The sequence below is a fragment of the Bombina bombina genome, chromosome 1 (genome assembly GCF_027579735.1).
Source record: "Bombina bombina isolate aBomBom1 chromosome 1, aBomBom1.pri, whole genome shotgun sequence".
In the NCBI taxonomy this organism is placed as follows: domain Eukaryota; kingdom Metazoa; phylum Chordata; class Amphibia; order Anura; family Bombinatoridae; genus Bombina; species Bombina bombina.
The window spans coordinates 1,552,404,362-1,552,431,931 of NC_069499.1; the positions used below are offsets into that span (position 1 = coordinate 1,552,404,362).

At 43.5% G+C, this 27,570-nt stretch overlaps 1 protein-coding gene across 3 annotated transcripts in view; it reads left to right on the forward strand.

Moving 5' to 3' along the window:
- The window catches only part of UNK (unk zinc finger), a 527,926-nt gene that overhangs the window by 344,075 nt on the left and 156,281 nt on the right, over positions 1-27,570 (forward strand). The window lies entirely within an intron of this gene.

Consider the following 27,570-nt stretch of genomic DNA (forward strand, 5'->3'; position numbering starts at 1 on the left):
GTGACTTAGTATCTTCGGTTCCCTGCCTTTTTTTAAATGTGTCTCTTGGATAAATAAGACATCACCCATTGTTTTATACAGGTCTCTAAAAACCATTGATCTTTTCTCCTACATTGGTGTGTCCGGTCCACGGCTTCATCCTTACTTGTGGGAATATTCTCTTCCCTAACAGGAAATGGCAAAGAGAGCACAGCAAAAGCTGCCCATATAGCTCCCCCTCTGGCTCCGCCCCCCAGTCATTCTCTTTGCCGCTCTGAACAAGTAGCATCTCCTCGGGGATGGTAAAGAGTATGTGGTGTTAGTTGTAGTTTTTTATTTCTTCTATCAAGAGTTTGTTATTTTAAAATAGTGCCGGTTTGTACTATTTACTCTACAACAGAAAGTGATGAAGAGTTCTGTTTAAAGAGGAGTATGATTTTAGCAGCAGTAACTAAAATCCTTTGCTGTTCCCACGCAGGACTGTTGAAACCAGAGAACTTCAGTTGGGGGGAACAGTTTGCAGACTTTTCTGCTCAAGGTATGACTAGTCTCTTTTCTAACAAGACATAGTAATGCTAGAAGACTGTCATTTTCCCTTATGGGATCGGTAAGCCATTTTCTTAGACTCATAACAGAATGAAGGCTTATAAATGGGCTATATACTGGTTGACACTATTGTGGGCTAAATCGATTGATTTATATAATATTTATATGTCTTTTGGAGTGTTTTGGAACTTGGAAACACTTTTGGGAACGTTGTTATTACGCCTGGCAGTTGTTTAGACACCTAATCTAGTCAGGAAGGCCCCTTCACTCTGGTATGCAGAGGGAGGAGGCCTCATTTTCGCGCCTTAGTTGCGCAGTTACTTCTGGAAGCAGTGCATGCAGCTTCATGTGAGAGGATCCTGTGGCCATAAAAAACGATTCTAGAAGGCTTATTTCTGTGGTGAATAACCCCCAAGGAAAGGTAAAGCCGCAGCAAAGGCTGTGGCAGGGACTGTAGTGAGTTTAAACTGGTAAATTGAACAATTAGCTCCGGTTTGCTCATTTAAGGGGTTACAGACTTGAAATTTGGTGTGCAATACTTTCAAAGCATTAAGACACTAGGGTGCAAATTTTGTAAATATCGGATATTTCCTTCATAGTTTTTCAAACATTCAGAAATAAAGTGTACTCTTTTTATTATTTAAAGAGACAGTAACGGTTTTGTTTCAAAAACGGTTTATTGCATTAATAGCCTGCCTAAGTCTGTCTAACATGTCTGTACCTTCAGATAGAATATGTTCTGTGTGTATGGAGGCCAAGGTGGTTCCCCCTTTAAATGTATGTGAAAATTGTGCCATGGCGTCCAAACAAAGTAAGGACAGTTCTGTCACATTTAATAAGGTTGCCCAAGATGATTCTTCAAATGAAGGTAGTGGGGATAGTTCATCATCCTCTCCTTCTGTATCAACACCAGTTATGCCTGTGCAGGCGACACCTAGTTCATCTAGCGTGCCAATGCTTGTTACTATGCAGCAATTAACGGCAGTAATGGATAATTCTATAGCTAATCTTTTATCCAAACTGCCAGCATTTCCCAGAAAGCGTGATTGCTCAGTTTTAAATACAGAGGATGAGCAAGTGTGCGCTGACGATAATTTATCTGTTATACCCTCACACCAGTCTGAATTGGCAGTGAGGGAGGGTCTGTCTGAGGGAGAAATTTCTGATTCAGGAAAAGTTTCTCAGCAGGCAGAACCTGATATTGTGACGTTTAAATTTAAGTTAGAACATCTCCGCGCCCTGCTTAAGGAGGTGCTAACTACTCTAGACGACTGCGACTCTTTGGTGATTCCAGAGAAATTGTGCAAAATGGACAAATTCCTTGAGGTCCCTGTGCACGCTGATGCCTTTCCGATACCCAAGAGGGTGGCGGACATAGTGAACAAGGAGCGGGAGAAGCCAGGTATACCTTTTGTCCCACCTCCTATATTTAAGAAAATGTTCCCCATTGTCGACCCCAGAAGGGACGCATGGCAAACAGTCCCTAAGGTTGAGGGGGCAGTTTCTACGTTGGCCAAGCGCACGACTATTCCCATTGAGGACAGTTGGGCTTTCAAAGATCCTATGGATAAAAAATTGGAAGGATTGCTTAAAAAGATATTTGTTCAGCAAGGTTTCCTTGTCCAGCCAATTTCGTGCATTATTCCTGTCACAACGGCGGCGTCTTTTTGGTTCGAGGAACTAGAAAATTTACTCAATAAGGAGACTCCATATGAGGAAGTCATGGACAGAATTCATGCACTAAAGTTGGCTAATTCCTTTATTTTAGATGCCGCTTTGCAATTGGCAAAATTAGCTGCGAAAAATTCAGGTTTTGCAATTGTGGCGCGCAGAGCGCTTTGGCTAAAATCTTGGTCGGCGGATGTGTCGTCCAAGACAAAACTGCTTAATATTCCTTTCAAAGGTAAGACCTTTTTTGGGCCAGAATTGAAGGAGATTATTTCAGACATCACTGGGGGAAAGGGCCATGCCCTCCCACAGGATAGGCCTTTCAAGGCTAAGAACAAATCTAATTTCTCCAACATAGGTGTGTCCGGTCCACGGCGTCATCCTTACTTGTGGGATATTCTCTTCCCCAACAGGAAATGGCAAAGAGCCCAGCAAAGCTGGTCACATGATCCCTCCTAGGCTCCGCCTACCCCAGTCATTCTCTTTGCCGTTGTACAGGCAACATCTCCACGGAGATGGCTTAGAGTTTTTTAGTGTTTAACTGTAGTTTTTATTATTCAATCAAGAGTTTGTTATTTTGAAATAGTGCTGGTATGTACTATTTACTCAGAAACAGAAAAGAGATGAAGATTTCTGTTTGTATGAGGAAAATGATTTTAGCAACCGTCACTAAAATCCATGGCTGTTCCACACAGGACTGTTGAGAGCAATTAACTTCAGTTGGGGGAACAGTGAGCAGTCTCTTGCTGCTTGAGGTATGACACATTCTAACAAGACGATGTAATGCTGGAAGCTGTCATTTTCCCTATGGGATCCGGTAAGCCATGTTTATTAAGATCGTAAATAAGGGCTTCACAAGGGCTTATTAAGACTGTAGACATTTTCTGGGCTAAATCGATCATATTTACACACATTTAGCCTTGAGGAATCATTTAATCTGGGTATTTTTTGTTAAATAATATCGGCAGGCACTGTTTTAGACACTTTATTCTATAGGGGCTTTCCCTAATCATAGTCAGAGCCTCATTTTCGCGCCGGTATGGCGCACTTGTTTTTGAGAACAGCATGGCATGCAGCTGCATGTGTGTGGAGCTCTGATACATAGAAAAGTCTTTCTGAAGGCATCATTTGGTATCGTATTCCCCTTTGGGCTTGGTTGGGTCTCAGCAAAGCAGATACCAGGGACTGTAAAGGGGTTAAAGTTAAAAACGGCTCCGGTTCCGTTATTTTAAGGGTTAAAGCTTCCAAATTTGGTGTGCAATACTTTTAAGGCTTTAAGACACTGTGGTGAAAATTTGGTGAATTTTGAACAATTCCTTCATGTTTTTTCGCAATTGCAGTAATAAAGTGTGTTCAGTTTAAAATTTAAAGTGACAGTAACGGTTTTATTTTAAAACGTTTTTTGTACTTTGTTATCAAGTTTATGCCTGTTTAACATGTCTGAACTACCAGATAGACTGTGTTCTGAATGTGGGGAAGCCAGAATTCCTATTCATTTAAATAAATGTGATTTATGTGACAATGACAATGATGCCCAAGATGATTCCTCAAGTGAGGGGAGTAAGCATGGTACTGCATCATTCCCTCCTTCGTCTACACGAGTCTTGCCCACTCAGGAGGCCCCTAGTACATCTAGCGCGCCAATACTCCTTACTATGCAACAATTAACGGCTGTAATGGATAATTCTGTCAAAAACATTTTAGCCAAAATGAACACTTATCAGCGTAAGCGCGACTGCTCTGTTTTAGATACTGAAGAGCATGACGACGCTGATAATAATGGTTCTGAAGGGCCCCTAACCCAGTCTGATGGGGCCAGGGAGGTTTTGTCTGAGGGAGAAATTACTGATTCAGGGAACATTTCTCAACAAGCTGAACCTGATGTGATTACGTTTAAATTTAAGTTGGAACATCTCCGCATTCTGCTTAAGGAGGTATTATCCACTCTGGATGATTGTGACAAGTTGGTCATCCCAGAGAAACTATGTAAAATGGACAAGTTCCTAGAGGTCCCGGGCTCCCAGAAGCTTTTCCTATACCCAAGCGGGTGGCGGACATTGTTAATAAAGAATGGGAAAGGCCCGGTATTCCTTTCGTCCCTCCCCCCATATTTAAAAAATTGTTTCCTATGGTCGACCCCAGAAAGGACTTATGGCAGACAGTCCCCAAGGTCGAGGGAGCGGTTTCCACTTTAAACAAACGCACCACTATACCCATAGAGGATAGTTGTGCTTTCAAAGATCCTATGGATAAAAAATTAGAAGGTTTACTTAAAAAGATGTTTGTTCAACAGGGTTACCTTCTACAACCAATTTCATGCATTGTCCCTGTAGCTACAGCCGCATGTTTCTGGTTCGATGAGCTGATAAAGGCGGTCGATAGTGATTCTCCTCCTTATGAGGAGATTATGGACAGAATCAATGCTCTCAAATTGGCTAATTCTTTCACCCTAGACGCCACTTTGCAATTGGCTAGGTTAGCGGCTAAGAATTCTGGGTTTGCTATTGTGGCGCGCAGAGCGCTTTGGTTGAAATCTTGGTCAGCTGATGCGTCTTCCAAGAACAAGCTACTTAACATTCCTTTCAAGGGGAAAACGCTGTTTGGTCCTGACTTGAAAGAGATTATCTCTGATATCACTGGGGGTAAGGGCCACGCCCTTCCTCAGGATCGGCCTTTCAAGGCAAAAAATAAACCTAATTTTCGTCCCTTTCGTAGAAATGGACCAGCCCAAAGTGCTACGTCCTCTAAGCAAGAGGGTAATACTTCTCAAGCCAAGCCAGCTTGGAGACCAATGCAAGGCTGGAACAAGGGAAAGCAGGCCAAGAAACCTGCCACTGCTACCAAGACAGCTTGAAATGTTGGCCCCCGATCCGGGACCGGATCTGGTGGGGGGCAGACTCTCTCTCTTCGCTCAGGCTTGGGCAAGAGATGTTCTGGATCCTTGGGCGCTAGAAATAGTCTCCCAAGGTTATCTTCTGGAATTCAAGGGGCTTCCCCCAAGGGGGAGGTTCCACAGGTCTCAGTTGTCTTCAGACCACATAAAAAGACAGGCATTCTTACATTGTGTAGAAGACCTGTTAAAAATGGGAGTGATTCATCCTGTTCCATTAAGAGAACAAGGGATGGGGTTCTACTCCAATCTGTTCATAGTTCCCAAAAAAGAGGGAACGTTCAGACCAATCTTAGATCTCAAGATCTTAAACAAGTTTCTCAAGGTTCCATCGTTCAAGATGGAAACCATTCGAACTATTCTTCCTTCCATCCAGGAAGGTCAATTCATGACCACAGTGGATTTAAAGGATGCGTATCTACATATTCCTATCCACAAGGAACATCATCGGTTCCTGAGGTTCGCATTCCTGGACAAGCATTACCAGTTCGTGGCGCTTCCTTTCGGATTAGCCACTGCTCCAAGGATTTTCACAAAGGTACTAGGGTCCCTTCTAGCTGTGCTAAGACCAAGGGGCATTGCTGTAGTACCTTACTTGGACGACATTCTGATTCAAGCGTCGTCCCTTCCTCAAGCAAAGGCTCACACGGACATTGTCCTGGCCTTTCTCAGATCTCACGGATGGAAAGTGAACGTGGAAAAGAGTTCTCTATCTCCGTCAACAAGGGTTCCCTTCTTGGGAACAATAATAGACTCCTCAGAAATGAGGATTTTTCTGACAGAGGCCAGAAAAACAAAACTTCTAGACTCTTGTCGGATACTTCATTCCATTCCTCTTCCTTCCATAGCGCAGTGCATGGAAGTGATCGGTTTGATGGTAGCGGCAATGGACATAGTTCCTTTTGCGCGCATTCATCTAAGACCATTACAACTGTGCATGCTCAGTCAGTGGAATGGGGACTATACAGACTTGTCTCCGAAGATACAAGTAAATCAGAGGACCAGAGACTCACTCCGTTGGTGGCTGTCCCTGGACAACTTGTCACAAGGGATGACATTCCGCAGACCGGAGTGGGTCATCGTCACGACCGACGCCAGTCTGATGGGCTGGGGCGCGGTCTGGGGATCCCTGAAAGCTCAGGGTCTTTGGTCTCGGGAAGAATCTCTTCTACCGATAAATATTCTGGAACTGAGAGCGATATTCAATGCTCTCAAGGCTTGGCCTCAGCTAGCAAGGGCCAAGTTCATACGGTTTCAATCAGACAACATGACAACTGTTGCGTACATCAACCATCAGGGGGGAACAAGGAGTTCCCTAGCGATGGAAGAAGTGACCAAGATCATTCTATGGGCGGAGTCTCACTCCTGCCACCTGTCTGCTATCCACATCCCAGGAGTGGAAAATTGGGAAGCGGATTTTCTGAGTCGTCAGACATTGCATCCGGGGGAGTGGGAACTCCATCCGGAAATCTTTGCCCAAGTCACTCAGCTGTGGGGCATTCCAGACATGGATCTGATGGCCTCTCGTCAGAACTTCAAAGTTCCTTGCTACGGGTCCAGATCCAGGGATCCCAAGGCGGCTCTAGTGGATGCACTAGTAGCACCTTGGACCTTCAAACTAGCTTATGTGTTCCCGCCGTTTCCTCTCATCCCCAGGCTGATAGCCAGGATCAATCAGGAGAGGGCGTCGGTGATCTTGATAGCTCCTGCGTGGCCACGCAGGACTTGGTATGCAGATCTGGTGAATATGTCATCGGCTCCACCTTGGAAGCTACCTTTGAGACGAGACCTTCTTGTTCAGGGTCCGTTCGAACATCCGAATTTGGTTTCACTCCAGCTGACTGCTTGGAGATTGAACGCTTGATCTTATCGAAGCGAGGATTCTCAGATTCTGTTATCGATACTCTTGTTCAGGCCAGAAAGCCTGTAACTAGAAAGATTTACCACAAAATTTGGAAAAAATATATCTGTTGGTGTGAATCTAAAGGATTCCCTTGGGACAAGGTTAAGATTCCTAAGATTCTATCCTTCCTTCAAGAAGGATTGGAAAAAGGATTATCTGCTAGTTCCCTGAAGGGACAGATTTCTGCCTTGTCTGTGTTACTTCACAAAAAGCTGGCAGCTGTGCCAGATGTTCAAGCCTTTGTTCAGGCTCTGGTTAGAATTAAGCCTGTTTACAAACCTTTGACTCCTCCTTGGAGTCTCAACTTAGTTCTTTCAGTTCTTCAGGGGGTTCCGTTTGAACCCTTACATTCCGTTGATATTAAGTTATTATCTTGGAAAGTTTTGTTTTTAGTTGAAATTTCTTCTGCCAGAAGAGTTTCAGAATTATCTGCTCTGCAGTGTTCTCCTCCTTATCTGGTGTTCCATGCAGATAAGGTGGTTTTACGTACTAAACCTGGTTTTCTTCCAAAAGTTGTTTCTAACAAAAACATTAACCAGGAGATTATCGTACCTTCTCTGTGTCCGAAACCAGTTTCAAAGAAGGAACGTTTGTTGCACAATTTGGATGTTGTTCGCGCTCTAAAATTCTATTTAGATGCTACAAAGGATTTTAGACAAACATCTTCCTTGTTTGTTGTTTATTCTGGTAAAAGGAGAGGTCAAAGAGCAACTTCTACCTCTCTCTCTTTTTGGATTAAAAGCATCATCAGATTGGCTTACGAGACTGCCGGACGGCAGCCTCCCAAAAGAATCACGGCTCATTCCACTAGGGCTGTGGCTTCCACATGGGCCTTCAAGAACGAGGCTTCTGTTGATCAGATATGTGGGGCAGCGACTTGGTCTTCACTGCACACTTTTACCAAATTTTACAAGTTTGATACTTTTGCTTCTTCTGAGGCTATTTTTGGGAGAAAGGTTTTGCAAGCCGTGGTGCCTTCCATTTAGGTGACCTGATTTGCTCCCTCCCTTCATCCGTGTCCTAAAGCTTTGGTATTGGTTCCCACAAGTAAGGATGACGCCGTGGACCGGACACACCTATGTTGGAGAAAACAGAATTTATGTTTACCTGATAAATTACTTTCTCCAACGGTGTGTCCGGTCCACGGCCCGCCCTGGTTTTTTTAATCAGGTCTGATAATTTATTTTCTTTAACTACAGTCACCACGGTACCATATGGTTTCTCCTATGCAAATATTCCTCCTTAACGTCGGTCGAATGACTGGGGTAGGCGGAGCCTAGGAGGGATCATGTGACCAGCTTTGCTGGGCTCTTTGCCATTTCCTGTTGGGGAAGAGAATATCCCACAAGTAAGGATGACGCCGTGGACCGGACACACCGTTGGAGAAAGTAATTTATCAGGTAAACATAAATTCTGTTTTTCGTTCCTTTCGCAATTTCAGGAACGGACCGTCTCCTAACTCTGCAGCCTCTAGACAAGAGGGTAACGCTTCCCAGTCTCAACAAGCATGGAAACCAATGCAAGGCTGGAACAAGGGTAAACAGGCCAAGAAGCCTGCTGCTGCTACCAAGACCGGATCTAGTAGGGGGCAGACTTTCTCTCTTTGCTCAGGCTTGGGCAAGAGATGTTCAGGATCCCTGGGCACTAGAAATAGTCTCTCAGGGTTATCTTCTAGAGTTAAAGGAACTTCCTCCAAGGGGAAGGTTCCACATGTCTCGCTTATCTTCAGACCAGATAAAGAGACAGGCATTCTTACATTGCGTAAGAGACCTATTAAAGATGGGAGTGATACACCCAGTTCCGACAGCGGGACAAGGTCTGGGGTTTTACTCAAACCTGTTTGTAGTTCCCAAAAAAGAGGGAACTTTCAGGCCAATTCTGGATTTAAAAATTCTAAACAAATTCCTCAGAGTTCCATCATTCAAAATGGAAACCATTCAAACGATTTTACCAACAATCCAGGAGGGTCAATACATGACTACCGTGGACTTAAAGGATGCGTACCTACATATTCCTATCCACAAAGATCATCATCAGTTCCTAAGGTTCGCCTTTCTGGACAAACATTACCAGTTCGTGGCTCTTCCGTTCGGTTTAGCCACTGCTCCCAGAATTTTCACAAAGGTGCTAGGGTCCCTACTAGCGGTTCTAAGACAGAGGGGCATTGTGGTGGCACCTTACTTAGACGACATCCTAATCCAAGCGTCGTCCCTTTCCAGATCAAGGGCTCATACAGACATTGTATTAACCTTTCTCAGGGGTGGAAGGTGAACGTAGAAAAGAGTTCCCTGTCCCCGTCTACAAGGGTTCCCTTTCTGGGAACAATAATAGATTCTGTAGAAATGAAGATCTTCCTGACAGAGATCAGAAAATTAAAACTTTTAAACGCTTGTCAAGTTCTTCAATCTATTCCTCAGCCTTCCATAGCTCAGTGCATGGAGGTAATAGGACTAATGGTTGCAGCAATGGACGTCGTTCCTTTTGCTCGAATTCATCTAAGACCATTGCAACTGTGCATGCTCAAACAGTGGAATGGGGATTATGCAGACTTGTCTCTTCAGATTCAAGTAGACCAGTTAACCAGAGACTGTCTCCGTTGGTGGTTGACTCAAGATCACCTGTCTCAGGGAATGAGTTTCCGCAGACCAGAGTGGGTCATTGTCACGACCGACGCCAGTCTTTTAGGCTGGGGCGCGGTCTGGGACTCCCTGAAAGCTCAGGGTCTATGGTCTCGGGAAGAGTCTCTTCTCCCGATAAACATTCTGGAACTGAGAGCGATATTCAATGCGCTCCGGGCTTGGCCTCAACTAGCGAAGGCCAGATTCATAAGATTTCAGTCGGACAACATGACGACTGTAGCGTACATCAATCATCAGGGGGGAACAAAGAGTTCCTTGGCGATGAGAGAGGTATCCAAGATCATCAAATGGGCGGAGGATCACTCCTGCCATCTATCTGCAATTCACATCCCAGGAGTAGACAACTGGGAGGCGGATTATTTGAGTTGTCAGACTTTCCATCCGGGGGAGTGGGAACTCCACCCGGAGGTCTTTGCCCAGTTAACTCAACTATGGGGCATTCCAGACATGGATCTGATGGCGTCTCGTCAGAACTTCAAGGTTCCTCGCTACGGGTCCAGATCCAGGGATCCCAAGGCGACACTAGTGGATGCATTGGTGGCGCCTTGGTCGTTCAACCTAGCTTATGTGTTTCCACCGTTTCCTCTCCTTCCCAGGCTTGTAGCCAGGATCAAACAGGAGAAGGCCTCGGTGATTCTGATAGCTCCTGCGTGGCCACGCAGGACTTGGTATGCAGACATGGTGAATATGTCATTGGCTCCACCATGGAAGCTACCTTTGAGACAGGATCTTCTAGTACAAGGTCCATTCGAACATCCAAATCTAGTCTCTCTGCAACTGACTGCTTGGAAATTGAACGCTTGATTTTATCCAAGCGTGGGTTTTCAGATTCAGTTATAGATACTCTGGTCCAAGCCAGAAAACCTGTGACTAGGAAAATTTACCATAAGATATGGAAGAAATATATCTGTTGGTGCGAATCCAAGGGATTCTCTTGGAGTAAAATTAAAATTCCTTGGATACTCTCCTTTCTCCAAGAGGGTTTGGATAAAGGGTTGTCAGCGAGTTCTCTAAAAGGACAGATATCTGCTCTGTCAGTTTTGTTGCAGAAACGTCTGGCAGCAGTGCCAGATGTACAGGCATTTGTACAGGCCTTAGTCAGAATCAAGCCTGTCTACAGACCCATGACTCCTCCATGGAGCCTAAACTTAGTTCTTTCAATTCTTCAAGGGGTTCCGTTTGAACCTATACATTCCATAGATATTAAGTTACTATCTTGGAAAGTTCTGTTTTTGGTTGCTATTTTTTCTGCTAGAAGAGTTTCTGAATTGTCTGCTTGCAGTGTTCTTCACCCTATCTGGTATTCCATACAGATAAGGTTGTTTTGCGTACCAAACCTGGTTTTCTTCCAAAAGTGGTTTCCAACAGGAATATTAACCAGGAAATAGTTATTCCCTCTCTGTGTCCGAATCCAGTTTCAAAGACGGAACGTTTGTTACACAATTTAGATGTGGTCCGTGCTTTAAAATTCTATTTAGAAGCAACAAAGGATTTCAGACAGACTTCATCTTTGTTTGTCGTTTATTCTGGTAAGAGGAGAGGGCAGAAAGCTACTGCTACCTCTTTTTCTTTTTGGCTGAAAAGCATCATCCGATTGGCTTATGAGACTGCCGGACGGCAGCCTCCTGAACGAATTACGGCTTACTCTACTAGAGCTGTGGCTTCCACATGGGCCTTCAAGAACGAGGCTTCTGTTGATCAGATCTGTAAGGCAGCGACTTGGTCTTCTCTGCATACTTTTGCCAAATTTTACAAATTCGATACTTATGCTTCTTCGAAGGCTATTTTTGGGAGAAAGGTTTTGCAAGCCGTGGTGCCTTCCATTTAGGTAACCTGACTTGTTCCCTCCCTTCATCCGTGTCCTAAAGCTTTGGTATTGGTTCCCACAAGTAAGGATGAAGCCGTGGACCGGACACACCAATGTAGGGGAAAACAGAATTTATGCTTACCTGATAAATTTCTTTCTCCTACGGTGTGTCCGGTCCACGGCCCGCCCTGGCTTTTTAGTCAGGTTTCAATTTTTTTATTTCTGTACACTACAGTCACCACGGCACCCTATAGTTTCTCCTTTTTCTCCTAACCGTCGGTCGAATGACTGGGGGGCGGAGCCAGAGGGGGAGCTATATGGGCAGATTTTGCTGTGCTCTCTTTGCCATTTCCTGTTAGGGAAGAGAATATTCCCACAAGTAAGGATGAAGCGTGGACCGGACACACCGTAGGAGAAAGAAATTTATCAGGTAAGCATAAATTCTGTTTTTTCTGGACTGTTCAATCCTCTGACATTCACTGTGGTAAAAATAAGGTTGTGTGAGTTAGTTGCCATTATGGGAGTATCCCCCTTGTGTCGTTGGTATTGATGGAACGTATGCCTGCCTAAGATGATTGTGCTAACTGAATAACTGCGTACTAGATGTTGACATACAAATGCAATAAGTGATAAGGTTTCATGCAAACAGATGTATATATCTTAACAAATAACAATCTGTAGAACACAAGTAAAATTATAGTCTAAACGACCTTTAGTAATACAGTGTACTATTGTTATATATCAAATAGCTGTTAGTAGTTAATTTTAACTATTATAACAATTAAATCTATTCAAAGGGTAGTATCCCCACTACCAGACCCATACTGTAATGTCTTTGAATAAAACAATCTTAACATACGACCTGTTGTCTCTTCTCAGTATTTTGTCCTGTCGATATAGCCCATCAGTTGAAGGAGTCAATTATCTTTGGTAACTGTTTCTTGAGAGTCTTTATCTGAGTGTGTACTTGTGGTGTCTCTTTGTAGATCTTTCTGTTTATTCCTTGTAGCACGTGGTACCCCCACGTTATGTTGACCCTCCTCCGGGTCTGGAATTTTGATCTTTAGGGTCTCGCTGAAGTGTGGCAGATCATCTAAGTTCTTGAATACTGCAGTAGTGCCTCCTTTTGTGGCTATTATGCTCACTGGAAAGCCCCACCTATATGGTATATTTTGTTCCCTCAGAACAGAAGTTATGAACTGCAGCTCTCTTCTCTTCTGTAATGTTGTAGGGCTCAAGTCTGCAAAAACTTGGATAGGGTTTCCGGGCGTGCATTATCTTCTGCTTCTGTCTTGCATGTCTGAGGATATCTTCTTTGTCTTTGTAATTTAGTAGCTTCAGGATTATGTCCCTAGGTGGTGCCTTGGGCAGTGGTTTTGCTCTCAGTGCCCTGTGGGCCCTTTCAATCTTTACATCTTGTGCGCTGTTTGTTCCTTTTATAGTGCGAAACAGGTCCTGTAGGCATCCCTCTTTGGCAGATGGTAGTACTGACTCAGGTATGCCGCGTATGCGTAGATCATTGCGCCTACCCCTATTATCCAAATCCTCTACTTTATCCAGCAAATGATGTATTGTTTCTTGTTGGTCATATACCAGTTTTGATATATGATGGACATCATTGCTGGTCGTATTGTGGAATTCTTCTAATGTTGAGACTCTGTTGTTCACCTTTGTCATATCTTTTTTCAGTTCTCCATACCATGTTTTTACTTCCCCCATTATCTCCTTGATATCTTCTTTTGTACATAGTGAGTTAATGTCTTCTTTAGTCAGCAGTTGGGAGGCACCCAGCGTGGCGTGGGGCAGATGTTTATCCATTTTTTTCTGGGCCATTGTTTTGCAGGGTCCATTTTCTGTGTGCTGCTGGCTGAATCCTGTGTCTTTAAATACTGCTGAATTGGTTTAGTCTTGCTGTGTAAATCGGGCTTGTTAGTTCTGCGTCCTGTCATGACCCTCACATATGATTAGGATGTTTCAGGCTATGCCTACTTTTTTTTTAATATGTTATGTTCAATGCTTGGCCCTGCTTTCCTTTAGTTAGAATATAGTATATATTTTGTGGCCCTGTTGCACATTTAATCTCTGTTAGGGCCGGTTGTCTCTATGCTTGCTTACTTTAACTTGTAATTTGGCTGCTTTTACTTTCATAAACAGTTTTTATCTGCAGTCTTTATTGTTAACAGATCTTTTTTCCTGTACAGTGACCCTGGGCCTTATGAGGTTAACAATCTCTGATGTGTCTTTTGGCTGTTTATATATACAGCGTGTACCTCTTGTTATTTTTATAACCCCTTGGTGATAATATTTGCACCTTTTTCAATGCCCAGTGCCTCCCCGCCGCTATTGGGTCTATACCTCACCTTTTTCAGCTGTGAGTGAGCCGGTGGACTGGTGCGCGTGTCTGCGCTGAACTGATGTAGCTTGTTCTTTCTTGCGGCCTTCCAACCTCTGTGCTCCGCTCCGCTCCACTTCTCCGCTCACGTGGTGTGCCCGGTGTGTCTGACCGGTTAGTTACTTATCCTCCGTGCGTGCTTGATGTGTGCACCCGCCTCCTCTCTAAACTATCTTCTCCCTCCGCTCCCACTGCGTGTCCGCTCGTTTCTATGGGGTAGGTAACACTTTTGTGACCCTCCTTCAACAGTGCTTGTCACCGCAACTTAGGCACATCAATAGTGCTCAGTTTGGGCTATATCTGTGATTTTAATTAGGCAGTATTTGTTAGGTCTTGGCAGTGGGGCCTAGGAGTTGTTAGTCTATTCGGCCATCTCCCTGTGCGGCCAAGCTCCGCCCCCTGGGAAAGGGATTTTATTCAAATCTGTTTGTAGTTCCCAAAAAAAAGGGAACTTTCAGACCTATCTTAGATCTCAAGAGTCTAAACAAGTTTCTCAGAGTCCCATCTTTCAAGATGGAAACTATTCGTACCATTCTTCCATTGATCCAGGAGGGTCAATTTATGACTACCGTGGATCTAAAGGATGCATATCTTCATGTTCCTATCCACAGAGATCATCACAAGTTCCTGAGGTTTGCCTTTCTGGACAAACATTTTCAGTTTGTGGCTCTTCCTTTTGGTCTGGCCACAACACCCAGAATTTTCACAAAGGTTCTGGGGTCGCTGCTAGCGGTTCTGAGACCGCGGGGCATTGCAGTGGCGCCTTATCTGGACGATATTCTGATCCAGGCGTCGTCTTATCAGCTTACAAAGTCTCATACCAACATTGTTCTGTCCTTCCTGAGAACTCATGGGTGGAAGGTGAATCTGGAGAAGAGTTCTCTAGTTCCACAGATAAGGGTTCCTTTCTTGGGAACTCTAATCGACTCTCTATCCATGAAAATATTTTTGACGGAGGTCAGAAAATGAAAGATTCTAAACACATGCCGAGCCCTTCAGACCAATCCCCGGCCGTCACTGGCTCAGTGCATGGAGGTAATTGGATTGATGGTAGCGGCAATGGACATCATTCCTTTTACTCGGTTTCATCTCAGGCCTCTGCAACTGACCATGCTCAGACAGTGGAATCGAGATTATACAAATTTGTCTCATCAAATACATCTGGATCAGGAGACAAGGGACTCTCTTCTCTGGTGGATGTCGCTGGATCATCTATCCCAGGGGACATGCTTTCGCAGACCCTCATGGGTGATTATGACAACGAATGCCAGCCTGTTAGGATGGGGAGCAGTCTGGAATTCCCTAATGGCTCAGGGGGTCTGGATTCAGGCGGAGTCTCTCGTTCAATATCCTAGAGTTGAGAGCAATATTCAATGCGCTTCAGGCTTGGCCTCAGTTGGCTTCGGCCCAATTTATCAGATTCCAGTCGGACAACATAACGACGGTGGCCTACATCAATCATCAGGGGGGCACAAGAAGTTCCTTCGCGATGACAGAAGTAGCCAGGATAATACAGTGGTTGGAGTCTCACTCTTGCCATCTGTCCGCGATCCACATCCCAGGGGTGGAAAACTGGGAAGCAGATTTTCTGAGCAGACAGACATTTCATCCGGGAGAGTGGGAACTCCATCCGGAGGTATTTGCCGATCTGATTCTCAGATGGGGCAGGCCAGAGTTGGATCTCATGGCATCTCGTCAGAATGCCAAGCTTCCGAGATACGGGTCCAGGTCCAGGGATCCCCAGGCCGAGCTGATAGATGCCTTGGCAGTGCCTTGGTCCTTCAGCCTAGCTTATGTGTTCCCTCCATTTGCTCTCCTTCCCCTGGTGATTGCTCGAGTCAAACAGTAGAGGGCATCGGTGATACTCATCGCCCCTGCGTGGCCTCGCAGGACTTGGTATGCCGATCTGGTGGACATGTCATCCCAGCCCCCGTGGAAGCTTCCCTTGAGGAAAGACCTTCTCATTCAGGGACCCTTCCATCATCCAAATCTAGTTTCTCTGCAGGTAACTGCTTGGAGATTGAACGCTTAATTTTATCTAAGCGAGGGTTTTCTGATTCGGTCATAGATACCTTGATTCAGGCACGTAAGCCTGTTACTAGAAAGATTTACCATAAGATATGGAGTAAATATCTTTATTGGTGCGAATCCAAGGGATACTCATGGAGTAGGGTTAGGATTCTCAGGATTTTGTCTTTTCTCCAAGATGGATTGGAGAAAGGGTTGTCAGCAAGTTCCTTAAAGGGACAGATTTCTGCTTTGTCTATTTTGTTACACAAGCGTCTAGCAGATGTTCCAGATGTTCAATCTTTTTGTCAGGCTCTGACTAGAATCAGGCTTGTGTTTAGACCAATTGCTCCTCCTTGGAGTTTGAATTTAGTTCTTAAGGTTCTTCAAGAGGTTCCGTTTGATCCTATGCATTCCATAGATATTAAGTTATTATCTTGGAAAGTTTTATTTTTGGTTGCTATTTCTTCTGCTCGGAGAGTATCTGAGCTTTCAGCATTACAATGTGATTCTCCTTATCTTATTTTCTATTCTGATAAGGTGGTGCTACGTACCAAACCTGGTTTCCTTCCTAAGGTTGTTTCTAATAAGAATATTAATCAGGAAATTGTTGTTCCTTCCTTGTGTCCTAATCATTCTAAGAATGAGAGACTGTTACATAATTTGGAAGTGGTCCGTGCCTTGAAGTTTCTTCAAGGCACGGACTCATTCCACTATCCACTCATTCCATTATTATGACTCATTCCACTAGGGCTGTGGCTTCCTCATGGGCATTCAAAAATGATGCTTCTGTTGAACAGATTTGCAAAGCTGCAACTTGGTCTTCTCTTCACACTTTTTACAAATTTTACAAATTTTATACTTTTGCCTCGTCCGAGGCTGTTTTTGGGAGAAAAGTTCTTTAAGCAGTGGTTCCTTCCGTTTAGGTTCCCTGTCTTGTCCCTCCCTTTCATCCGTGTCCTATAGCTTTGGTATTGTATCCCATAAGTAAGGATGCAATCCGTGGACTCATCGTATCTTGTAAAAGAAAAGGAAATTTATGCTTACCTAATAAATTTGTTTCTTTTAAGATACGATGAGTCCACGGCCCACTCTGTTTTTGTATGACAGGTCTTTTATTTTGTTAAACTTCAGTCACCTCTGCACCTTGGCTTTTCCTTTCTCTTCCTTACTTCAGTCGAATGACTGGAGTGGGAGGGAAGGGAGGAGCTATATATACAGCTCTGCGGTGGTGCTCTTTGCCTCCTCCTGTTGACCATGAGGCGATATCCCATAAGTAAGGATGAAATCCGTGGACTCATCGTATCGTAAAAGAAACAAATTTATCAGGTAAGCATAAATTTCCTTTTTCTCCCTCAGCTGATTAAAATGATTAATTGTTAAAATGTATTACATTCTTAAATAGACGATTAAAAAAAAATTACTTAAAGGGACAGTCAACACCAGAATTGTTGTTGTTTAAAAAGAAAGATAATCCCTTTATTACTCATTCCCCAGTTTTGCATAACCAACGCTGTGATATAAATACACTTTTTACCTCTGTGATTACCTTGTATCTAAGCCTCTGTAAACTGCCCCCTTATTTCAGTTATTTTTACAGACATCCATTTTAGTCAATCAGTGCTCACTCCTGGGTAACTTTACGTGCATGAGCTCAATGTTATCTATATGAAACTCATGAACTAATGCCCTCTAGTGGTCAAAATGCATTCAGATTAGAGGCATTCTTCAAGGTCTAAGAAATTAGCATATGAACCTCCTAGTTTTAGCTTTCAACTAAGAATACCAAGAGAACAAAGCAAAATTGGTGATAAAAGTAAATTGGAAAGTTGTTTAAAATTAAGGTTTTTTTGGACTTGACTGTCCCTTTAATTTTACAGTTGGAACCTGATTTGTACCATCGAAAATGTTCCATGCTTGCTATAGGCAAATGGGATTTCTTTCCAATGACATGGAGAGTTCACAAATCCATTCAATTTCTAGTGGGAATTCAACTCCTGGCTACCAGGAAGAGGCAAAGAACAGCCCAGCAGAGCTGTCAAGTATCACTCCCACTTCCCATAAACCCCCAGTTATTCTTTGCCTTGTACATCAGGAGGATGTGCGAAGATGGTGTCTGAAGATATTTAATCCTTTAATGGGTACTTTTCCCTGCAAGCAAGGATTGGGGCTATGCTGTGTCCATGTAATCCTCTTTAGAAAGAGTCATGGTGGCTTTTAGCAGTTGGAAGACGGGAAGGTAGTCCTTGCTTCACTTCCAACATCTATGCTACTCCTATATAGAAAACCAGGGTTGGTTTTCTCTGCTTTTCTTTTTCTACAGGTCGGCTGAGTCTGTCATACCTGTATTTTTGTACCTGCCCTGCAGCGGATCCACAAGGTAAGTGCTTTTGCCTTCTAGGTTAGTAGGATACAGCACTTAAGGGGTTATTATATGTGGACTAGGGGCTTGACAGTGACTTTTGAGGTGTTAATCAGTATTTGTGGCACATTATCTGAGACTGGATTGGAATCTACACCTTTCTCAGAATTTTTTGGGGTGATTTTTTTTTCCTGCAACTTGTGTTTCTTTACGATCACATATTTGTTATAGAAATGCCGGTTCGTTTGTGAGTGAAACTATGGCGTCGCTGATCGCGCGCTTTCCTCTCTTGTGTCGCAATAAGTTTTCACTGCGGTCACATGACCTCCCGGCCCTTTCTCCATATTGGCAGCTCCTGGTCATCTCTCAAGTCTGCTCTCTTAGGAGATTAGCGTTGCAAGTTATCCAGTGCTAATTGTGTTCCGGATAGGAGCTTTTAGATCTCTCGTAGTTTTAAATTCCTTGCTGGGTTTCTGTAGTACATTTTTAGGCAATATATAAAATGTGTATTTAGTTGATTTACATTATATTTTGGGACATCTAAATTTTTTGTGTAGTATATACAATTGAGATTGATTTTTTTTTAATCCCAGTACATAGGACAGAATGGAATCAGAAAAGAATCTGTCTATGTCTTTAGATAAATGCTTATATTGCATTAAGGCTCAGATTATTCCCCTCTGTTCCGTTTCGTTACACTTATGTAAATAAGTGGTTACTTTCCAAAAATAAGATTCCCTCACATCATCACATTTCTAAAATAAGTAGTTATGTCCCCACCAAGGCTGCTTTAGTCAGTCTATCTCAGTTATCTGAGGAGGATCACTCCTCCGTGGCTTCTGAGGGCGAGATCTCTTGATTCTGAATCCGCTGTTGCTAGTACAGCGGACTCAGAGGAGGTTAATTTTAGATTTAAGCTTGATCACCTCCATTTACTTTTGAAGGAGGTTCTAGCTACTTTGGTAAACTCTGAGACTATGGTAGCAGAGACTCCTAAAAAGGCTATCAAACTTAACAGAATATTTTATGTCAAACCCAAATATGTGGAATTAATTCCTGTTCCAGATCGCATGTCTGACATATCTCAGGAATGGGAGAAGCCGGAGGTTCCTTTTTCCCCATCTCCTGTTATTAAAAAGATGTTTCTTCTTGCTAACTCTGTGCAAGATCTTTGGTGCTCTGTTCCTAGAGTTTAGGGTGCTATCTCCACCTTTGCCAAGGATAGTTCCTCCTTTAAGGACCCCATGGATAAGAAACTGGAAGGTCACTTTAGAAAAATGTTCCTACACCGTGGTCTACAATGGCAACCTGTTGCTAGTATTATGACAGTTGCGGGTGCGGACTCTTATTGGTGCAACTCCTTGTCTGATTGGATTTCGGGAGAAACTACAATAGAGGAGATCCAGGATAGGATCAACGCTCTAAAGCTGGCTAATACTTTTATTTGTGATGTCAGCATGAAATAGGTCATCTGGGGGCAAAGATTTCTAGCTTTGCTGTTCTATCTCGCAGAGCCCTATGGCTAAACTTCTGTCTCTGCCTTTTAAGGGAAAGACTTTATTTGGTCCTGGGCTGACTGAAATTATTTCAACAGTTACTGGTGGAAAGAGAGCCTTTCTGCCACAGGACAAGAAGGGTAGACCCAAGGGACGCCAAAATTCTAATTTTTGTTCCTTTAGCAACGTTAAGGGACAGAAATCCTTTTCTTCTTCAATCCTGAGCAAGCCAAGACCTCATGGAGGTCTAACCAGCCTTGGAATAAAGATCCAAGAAGCCTTCTTCTGAGTCTAAATCTGCATGATGGGTCTGCCCCTGATACAGTCATGGATCAGGTGGGAGGCAGGCTGTTAGCAGTCTTTTCTGCTTAAGGTATGACTAGCCATATTTCTAACAAGACCATGTAATGCTGGAAGGCTGTCATTTCCCCTCATGGGGACCGGTAAGCCATTTTCTTAGTTAAACATAAAAGAATAAAGGGCTTCAAAAAGGGCTTAAAAACTGGTAGACATTTTTCTGGGCTAAAACAATTGCTTTACTAGGCATATTATGCAGATTCTAACTAATTATTGGTATTATAATCTTGGGGAATGTTTAGAAAAACGGCAGGCACTGTGTTGGACACCTTTTTCAGATGGGGGCCTTTCTAGTTATAGACAGAGCCTCATTCTGGGACTGTATAGGGGTTAAATGTAAAAACGGCTCCGGTTCCGTTAATTTAAGGGTTAAAGCTCTGAAATTTGGTGTGCAATACTTTTAATGCTTTAAGACACTGTGGTGAAATTTTGGTGAATTTTGAACAATTCCTTCATACTTTTTCACATATTCAGTAATAAAGTGTTTTCATTTTGAAATTTAAAGTGACAGTAACGGTTTTATTTTAAAACGTTTTTTGTGCTTTGTTGACAAGTTTAAGCCTGTTTAACATGTCTGTACCATCAGATAAGCTATGTTCTATATGTATGAAAGCCAATGTGTATCCCCATTTAAATTTATGTGATAATTGTGCCATAGTGTCCAAACAAAGTAAGGACAGTAATGCAACAGATAATGATATTGCCCAAGATGATTCCTCAAATGAGGGGAGTAAACATGATACTTCATCATCCCCTACTGTGTCTACACCAGTTATGCCCACACAGGAGGCCCCTAGTACATCTAGTGCGCCAATACTTATTACCATGCAACAATTAACGGCTGTAATGGATAACTCCATAGCAAATCTTTTATCCAAAATGCCTACTTATCAGAGAAAGCGCGATTGCTCTGTTTTAAACACTGAAGAGCAAGAGGACGCTGATGATAACTGTTCTGACATACCCTCACACCAATCTCAAGGGGCCATGAGGGAGGTTTTGTCTGATGGAGAAATTTCAGATTCAGGAAAAATTTCTCATCAAGCTGAACCTGATGTTGTGACATTTAAATTTAAATTAGAATATCTCCGCGCACTGCTTAAGGAGGTGTTATCTACTCTGGATGATTGTGACAATTTGGTCATTCCAGAGAAATTATGTAAGATGGACAAGTTCCTAGAGGTTCCGGTGCCCCCCGACGCTTTTCCTATACCCAAGCGGGTGGCGGACATAGTAAATAAAGAGTGGGAAAGGCCCGGCATACCTTTTGTCCCCCCCCCTATATTTAAGAAATTATTTCCTATAGTCGACCCCAGAAAGGACTTATGGCAGACAGTCCCCAAGGTCGAGGGGGCGGTTTCTACTCTAAACAAACGCACTACTATTCCTATCGAAGATAGTTGTGCTTTCAAAGATCCTATGGATAAGAAATTAGAGGGTTTGCTTAAAAAGATTTTTGTACAGCAAGGTTACCTTCTACAACCAATTTCATGCATTGTTCCTGTCACTACGGCAGCGTGTTTCTGGTTCGAGGAACTAGAAAAATCGCTCAGTAAAGAATCTTCGTATGAGGAGGTTATGGACAGAGTTCAAGCACTTAAATTGGCTAACTCTTTTGTTTTAGATGCCGCTTTGCAATTAGCTAGATTAGCGGCGAAAAATTCAGGGTTTGCTGTCGTGGCGCGCAGAGTGCTTTGACTAAAGTCTTGGTCAGCGGATGTGTCTTCCAAGACAAAATTGCTTAACATTCCTTTCAAAGGTAAAACATTATTTGGACCTGATTTGAAAGAGATTATTTCAGATATCACTGGGGGAAAGGGCCACGCCCTCCCACAGGATAGGTCTTTTAAGGCTAATAATAAGCCTAATTTTCGTCCCTTTCGCAGAAACGGACCAGTCTCTAATTCTGTATCCTCTAAGCAAGAGGGTAATACTTCACAACCCAAACCAGCCTGGAAACCAATGCAAGGCTGGAACAAGGGTAAGCAGGCCAAGAAGCCTACCACTGCTACCAAAACAGCATGAAGGGATAGCCCCCGATCCGGGACCGGATCTAGTGGGGGGCAGACTTTCTCTCTTTGCTCAGGCTTGGGCAAGAGATGTTCAGGATCCTTGGGCGCTAGAAATAGTTTCTCAAGGTTATCTCCTGGAATTCAAGGAACTACCCCCAAGGGGAAGGTTCCACAGGTCTCAATTATCTTCAAACCAAATAAAGAGACAGGCATTCTTACATTGTGTAGAAGACCTGTTAAAGATGGGTGTGATACATCCAGTTCCAATAAGAGAACAAGGAATGGGATTTTATTCCAATCTGTTCATAGTTCCCAAAAAAGAGGGAACATTCAGACCAATTTTGGATCTAAAGATCCTAAACAAATTTCTCAGGGTACCATCGTTCAAAATGGAAACTATTCGAACGATCCTACCTACTATCCAGGAAAATCAATTTATGACTACTGTGGATTTAAAGGATGCGTACCTACATATTCCTATCCACAAGGAACATCATCAGTTCCTAAGGTTCGCTTTTCTGGACAAGCATAACCAGTTTGTGGCACTTCCATTTGGATTAGCCACTGCTCCAAGGATTTTCACAAAGGTACTAGGGTCCCTTCTAGCGGTTCTAAGACCGAGGGGCATTGCAGTAGTACCTTATTTGGACGACATCCTGATTCAAGCGTCGTCCCTGTCAAAAGCAAAGGCTCATACGGACATCGTCCTAGCCTTTCTCAGATCTCACGGATGGAAGGTGAACAAAGAAAAAAGTTCTCTGTCCCCGTCAACAAGAGTTCCCTTCTTGGGAACAATAATAGATTCCTTAGAAATGAGGATTTTTCTGACAGAGGTCAGAAAATCAAAACTTCTAAGCTCTTGTCAAGTACTTCATTCTGTTCCTCGTCCTTCCATAGCGCAGTGCATGGAAGTAATAGGATTGATGGTTGCAACAATGGACATAGTTCCTTTTGCACGAATTCATCTAAGACCATTACAACTGTGCATGCTCAGACAGTGGAATGGGGATTATACAGACTTGTCTCCGACGATTCAAGTAGATCAAAAGACCAGAGATTCACTCCGTTGGTGGCTGACCCTGGAAATCTGTCACAGGGAATGAGCTTCCGCAGACCAGAGTGGGTCATTGTCACGACCGACGCCAGCCTAGTGGGCTGGGGCGCGGTCTGGGAATCCCTGAAAGCTCAGGGTCTATGGTCTCGGGAAGAGTCTCTTCTCCCGATAAACATTCTGGAACTGAGAGCGATATTCAATGCTCTCAGAGCTTGGCCTCAACTAGCAAAGGCCAAATTCATAAGGTTTCAGTCAGACAACATGACGACCGTTGCATATATCAATCATCAGGGGGGAACAAGGACTTCCCTGGCGATGAAAGAAGTGACCAAGATAATTCAGTGGGCGGAGGATCACTCCTGCCACTTGTCTGCGATCCACATCCCAGGAGTGGAAAATTGGGAAGCGGATTTTCTGAGTCGTCAGACATTCCATCCGGGGGAGTGGGAACTCCATCCGGAAATCTTTGCCCAAATAACTCAATTATGGGGCATTCCAGACATGGATCTGATGGCGTCTCGTCAGAACTTCAAGGTTCCTTGCTACGGGTCCAGATCCAGGGATCCCAAGGCGACCCTAGTAGATGCACTAGTAGCACCTTGGACCTTCAACCTAGCTTATGTATTCCCACCGTTTCCTCTCATCCCCAGGCTGGTAGCCAGGATCAATCAGGAGAGGGCCTCGGTGATCTTGATAGCTCCTGCGTGGCCACGCAGGACTTGGTATGCAGACCTGGTGAATATGTCATCGGCTCCACCATGGAAGCTACCTTTGAGACAGGACCTTCTTGTTCAGGGTCCATTCGAACATCCGAATCTGGTTTCCCTCCAACTGACGGCTTGGAGATTGAACGCTTGATTTTATCAAAGCGTGGGTTTTCAGATTCTGTAATAGATTCTCTGATTCAGGCTAGAAAGCCTGTAACTAGAAAAATTTACCATAAAATATGGAAAAAATATATCTGTTGGTGTGAATCTAAAGGATTCCCATGGAACAAGATAAAAATTCCTAAGATTCTATCCTTTCTACAAGAAGGTTTGGAGAAAGGATTATCTGCAAGTTCTCTGAAGGGACAGATCTCTGCTTTATCTGTTTTACTTCACAAAAGACTGGCAGCTGTGCCAGATGTTCAAGCATTTGTTCAGGCTCTGGTTAGGATCAAGCCTGTTTACAGACCTTTGACTCCTCCCTGGAGTCTAAATCTAGTTCTTTCAGTTCTTCAAGGGGTTCCGTTTGAACCCTTACATTCCGTAGATATTAAGTTATTATCTTGGAAAGTTTTGTTTTTGGTTGCAATTTCTTCTGCTAGAAGAGTTTCAGAGTTATCTGCTCTGCAGTGTTCTCCGCCCTATCTGGTGTTCCATGCAGATAAGGTGGTTTTGCGTACTAAGCCTGGTTTTCTTCCGAAAGTTGTTTCCAACAAAAATATTAACCAGGAGATAGTTGTACCTTCTTTGTGTCCGAATCCAGTTTCAAAGAAGGAACGTTTGTTACACAATTTGGACGTAGTCCGTGCTCTAAAATTCTATTTAGAGGCTACTAAAGATTTCAGACAAACATCTTCCTTGTTTGTTGTTTATTCTGGTAAAAGGAGAGGTCAAAAAGCGACTTCTACCTCTCTTTCCTTTTGGCTTAAAAGCATTATCCGATTGGCTTATGAGACTGCCGGACGGCAGCCTCCTGAAAGAATCACAGCTCACTCCACTAGGGCTGTGGCTTCCACATGGGCCTTCAAGAACGAGGCTTCTGTTGACCAGATATGTAAGGCAGCGACTTGGTCTTCACTGCACACTTTTGCCAAATTTTACAAATTTGATACTTTTGCTTCTTCGGAGGCTATTTTTGGGAGAAAGGTTTTGCAAGCCGTGGTGCCTTCCATTTAGGTGACCTGATTTGCTCCCTCCCTTCATCCGTGTCCTAAAGCTTTGGTATTGGTTCCCACAAGTAAGGATGACGCCGTGGACCGGACACACCAATGTTGGAGAAAACAGAATTTATGCTTACCTGATAAATTACTTTCTCCAACGGTGTGTCCGGTCCACGGCCCGCCCTGGTTTTTTAATCAGGTCTGATGAATTATTTTCTCTAACTACAGTCACCACGGTATCATATGGTTTCTCCTATATATATTTCCTCCTGTCCGTCGGTCGAATGACTGGGGTGGGCGGAGCCTAGGAGGGATCATGTGACCAGCTTTGCTGGGACTCTTTGCCATTTCCTGTTGGGGAAGAGTATCCCACAAGTAAGGATGACGCCGTGGACCGGACACACCGTTGGAGAAAGTAATTTATCAGGTAAGCATAAATTCTGTTTTTCTTTCAGCAGGCTTGGATTTGCGATGTCCCAGATCCTAGGGTAGCAGAAGTAGTCTCCAGGGATACAGAATAGGATTCATATGTTGTCCTCCCAGAGGCAGATTTCTCCTGTCAAGAGTATCTGCAAACCAGATAAAGAGAGAGGCTTTCTTAAACGGTGTAAAGGATCTCACTTCTTTAGGAGTGATTGTCCCAGTTCCTCTGGAATAGAAACCTTTATTATGTTCCGCCAATCTATTCGTGGTTCCCAAGAAAGAGATAACTTTTCGACCCATTTTAGACCTCAAGTTTCTCAACACATTTCTTAAGGTTCTGTCCTTAAAATTAGAGAGTATTCGTTCTATTCGCCCTTTGGTTCATGAGGGTCAGTTCATCGACCTGAAGGACGTGTAACTTCATGTTTGTATTCACAAGGACACTACCCCTCAAATATTTACAAGGTTCTAGGGGCTTTTTTGGCAGTGGTCAGATCTCAAGGAATGGCTCTGTACCTGGACAATATCCTGGTTCAGGCGCCATCTTTTCATTTAGCAAGATCACATACGGATTCTTTGTTGTCGATTCTACGCTCCCATGGGTGGAAGGTGAATCTGGAAGAGTTCCTTGGTGCCAAATACCAGGGTAAGTTTTTTTGGGGACGTTCATAGACTCCATCTCCATGAAGATTTTCTTGACGGAGGTCAGAAAATCCAAGCTTCTTGCTACTTGTCTTTTACTTCAGTCCTCTGTCCGTCCATCAGTGGCTGTGTGTATGGAAGTAATTCTCTTGGAGTCGGGTGGAGCTGCATTCTGTCTTTTCTTCATGAGGGTCTAGAGAAAGGCTTGTCAGTCAGTACTCTGAAGGGTCAGATCTCTGCCTTGTCGATTCCTTTGCATAAACGTTTGGCAGACCTGCCAGATGTTCTGTCCTTTATTCAGACCTTGGTCAGAATCAGGCTTGTATTTTAATCTGTTGCTCCTCTATGGAGCCTTAATCTTGTTATTAGGGTTCTGCAACATTCTCCGTTTGAGCCTATCCACTCTGTTGATATTAAACCTTTATCTTGTAAAGTTTTGTTTCTTGTTATTTCTTCGGCTCGTAGAGTTTCAGAGCTTTCGGCTCTGGAGTGTGATCCCTTTACCTTATTTTTCATGCGGATAAGGTGGACCTTCGTTCTAAGTTGGGATTTCTTCCTAAGGTGGTGTCGGACCGTAATATCAGTCAGGAGATTGTTGTTCCTTCGTTCTGTCCTCATCCTTCTCAGAAGGAAAGTCTTTTGTATAACCCGGATGTTTTGCGTGCTCTGAAGTTCTATCTGCAAGCAACTAGAGTTTTTCTACAATCTACTGCCATTTTTGTTGCATTATCTGGTAATCGTAGGGACCAGAAGGCCAATTCTTCTTTTTCCTTGTGGTTGAGAAGTGTTATTCGGTTGGCTTATGAGACAGCTGGATAGCAGCCTCTGAGAGGATTATGGCTCATTCCACTAGAGCTGTCTCTTCTTTCTGGGCTTTTAAAAATGAGGCTTCTGTGGAACAGATCTGCAAGGTGGCCATCTCGTTACATACTTTTAAATTTTTTTACAAATCCAATGTTTTTTTTTTGCCTCAGCTGAGGCTTCCTTTGGGAGGAAAGTTCTTCAAGCGGTGGTGCCTTCTGTTTATGTCCGCCTGTCTTGTTCTCCATCCCTTCCATTCTGTGTCCTCTAGCTTGGGTATTGGTTCCCACTAGTAATTGAATGGATTTGTGGACTCTCCATGCCATTGGAAAGAAAACAAAAATTATGCTTACCTGATAAATTATTAATTTAATTTTAAGATGGATTTTTGTCTATTTTCAAACATCAGGCACCTCTATACCCTTGTGTCATCTTCTCTTTCCATAGTCCTTTGGCCCCACTTATGGGAAGTAGGAGTGATACTTAACAGCTCTGCTGGGGTGTTCTTTGCCTCCTCCTGGTGGAAAAGAGTTGAACTCAAACTAGAAATTGAATGGATTCATGGACTCTCCATGCTATTAAAGAAAATAATTTATCAGGTAAGCATAAATTTTGTTTTTGATAGCTGATTGCTGGTTCTGAACCAGTACTATCTGAAAATCTGGTTCAGGCCATACCGTTTGAAAATTCAGTTATAACCAGAATAACGGAACAACTCTCAAATT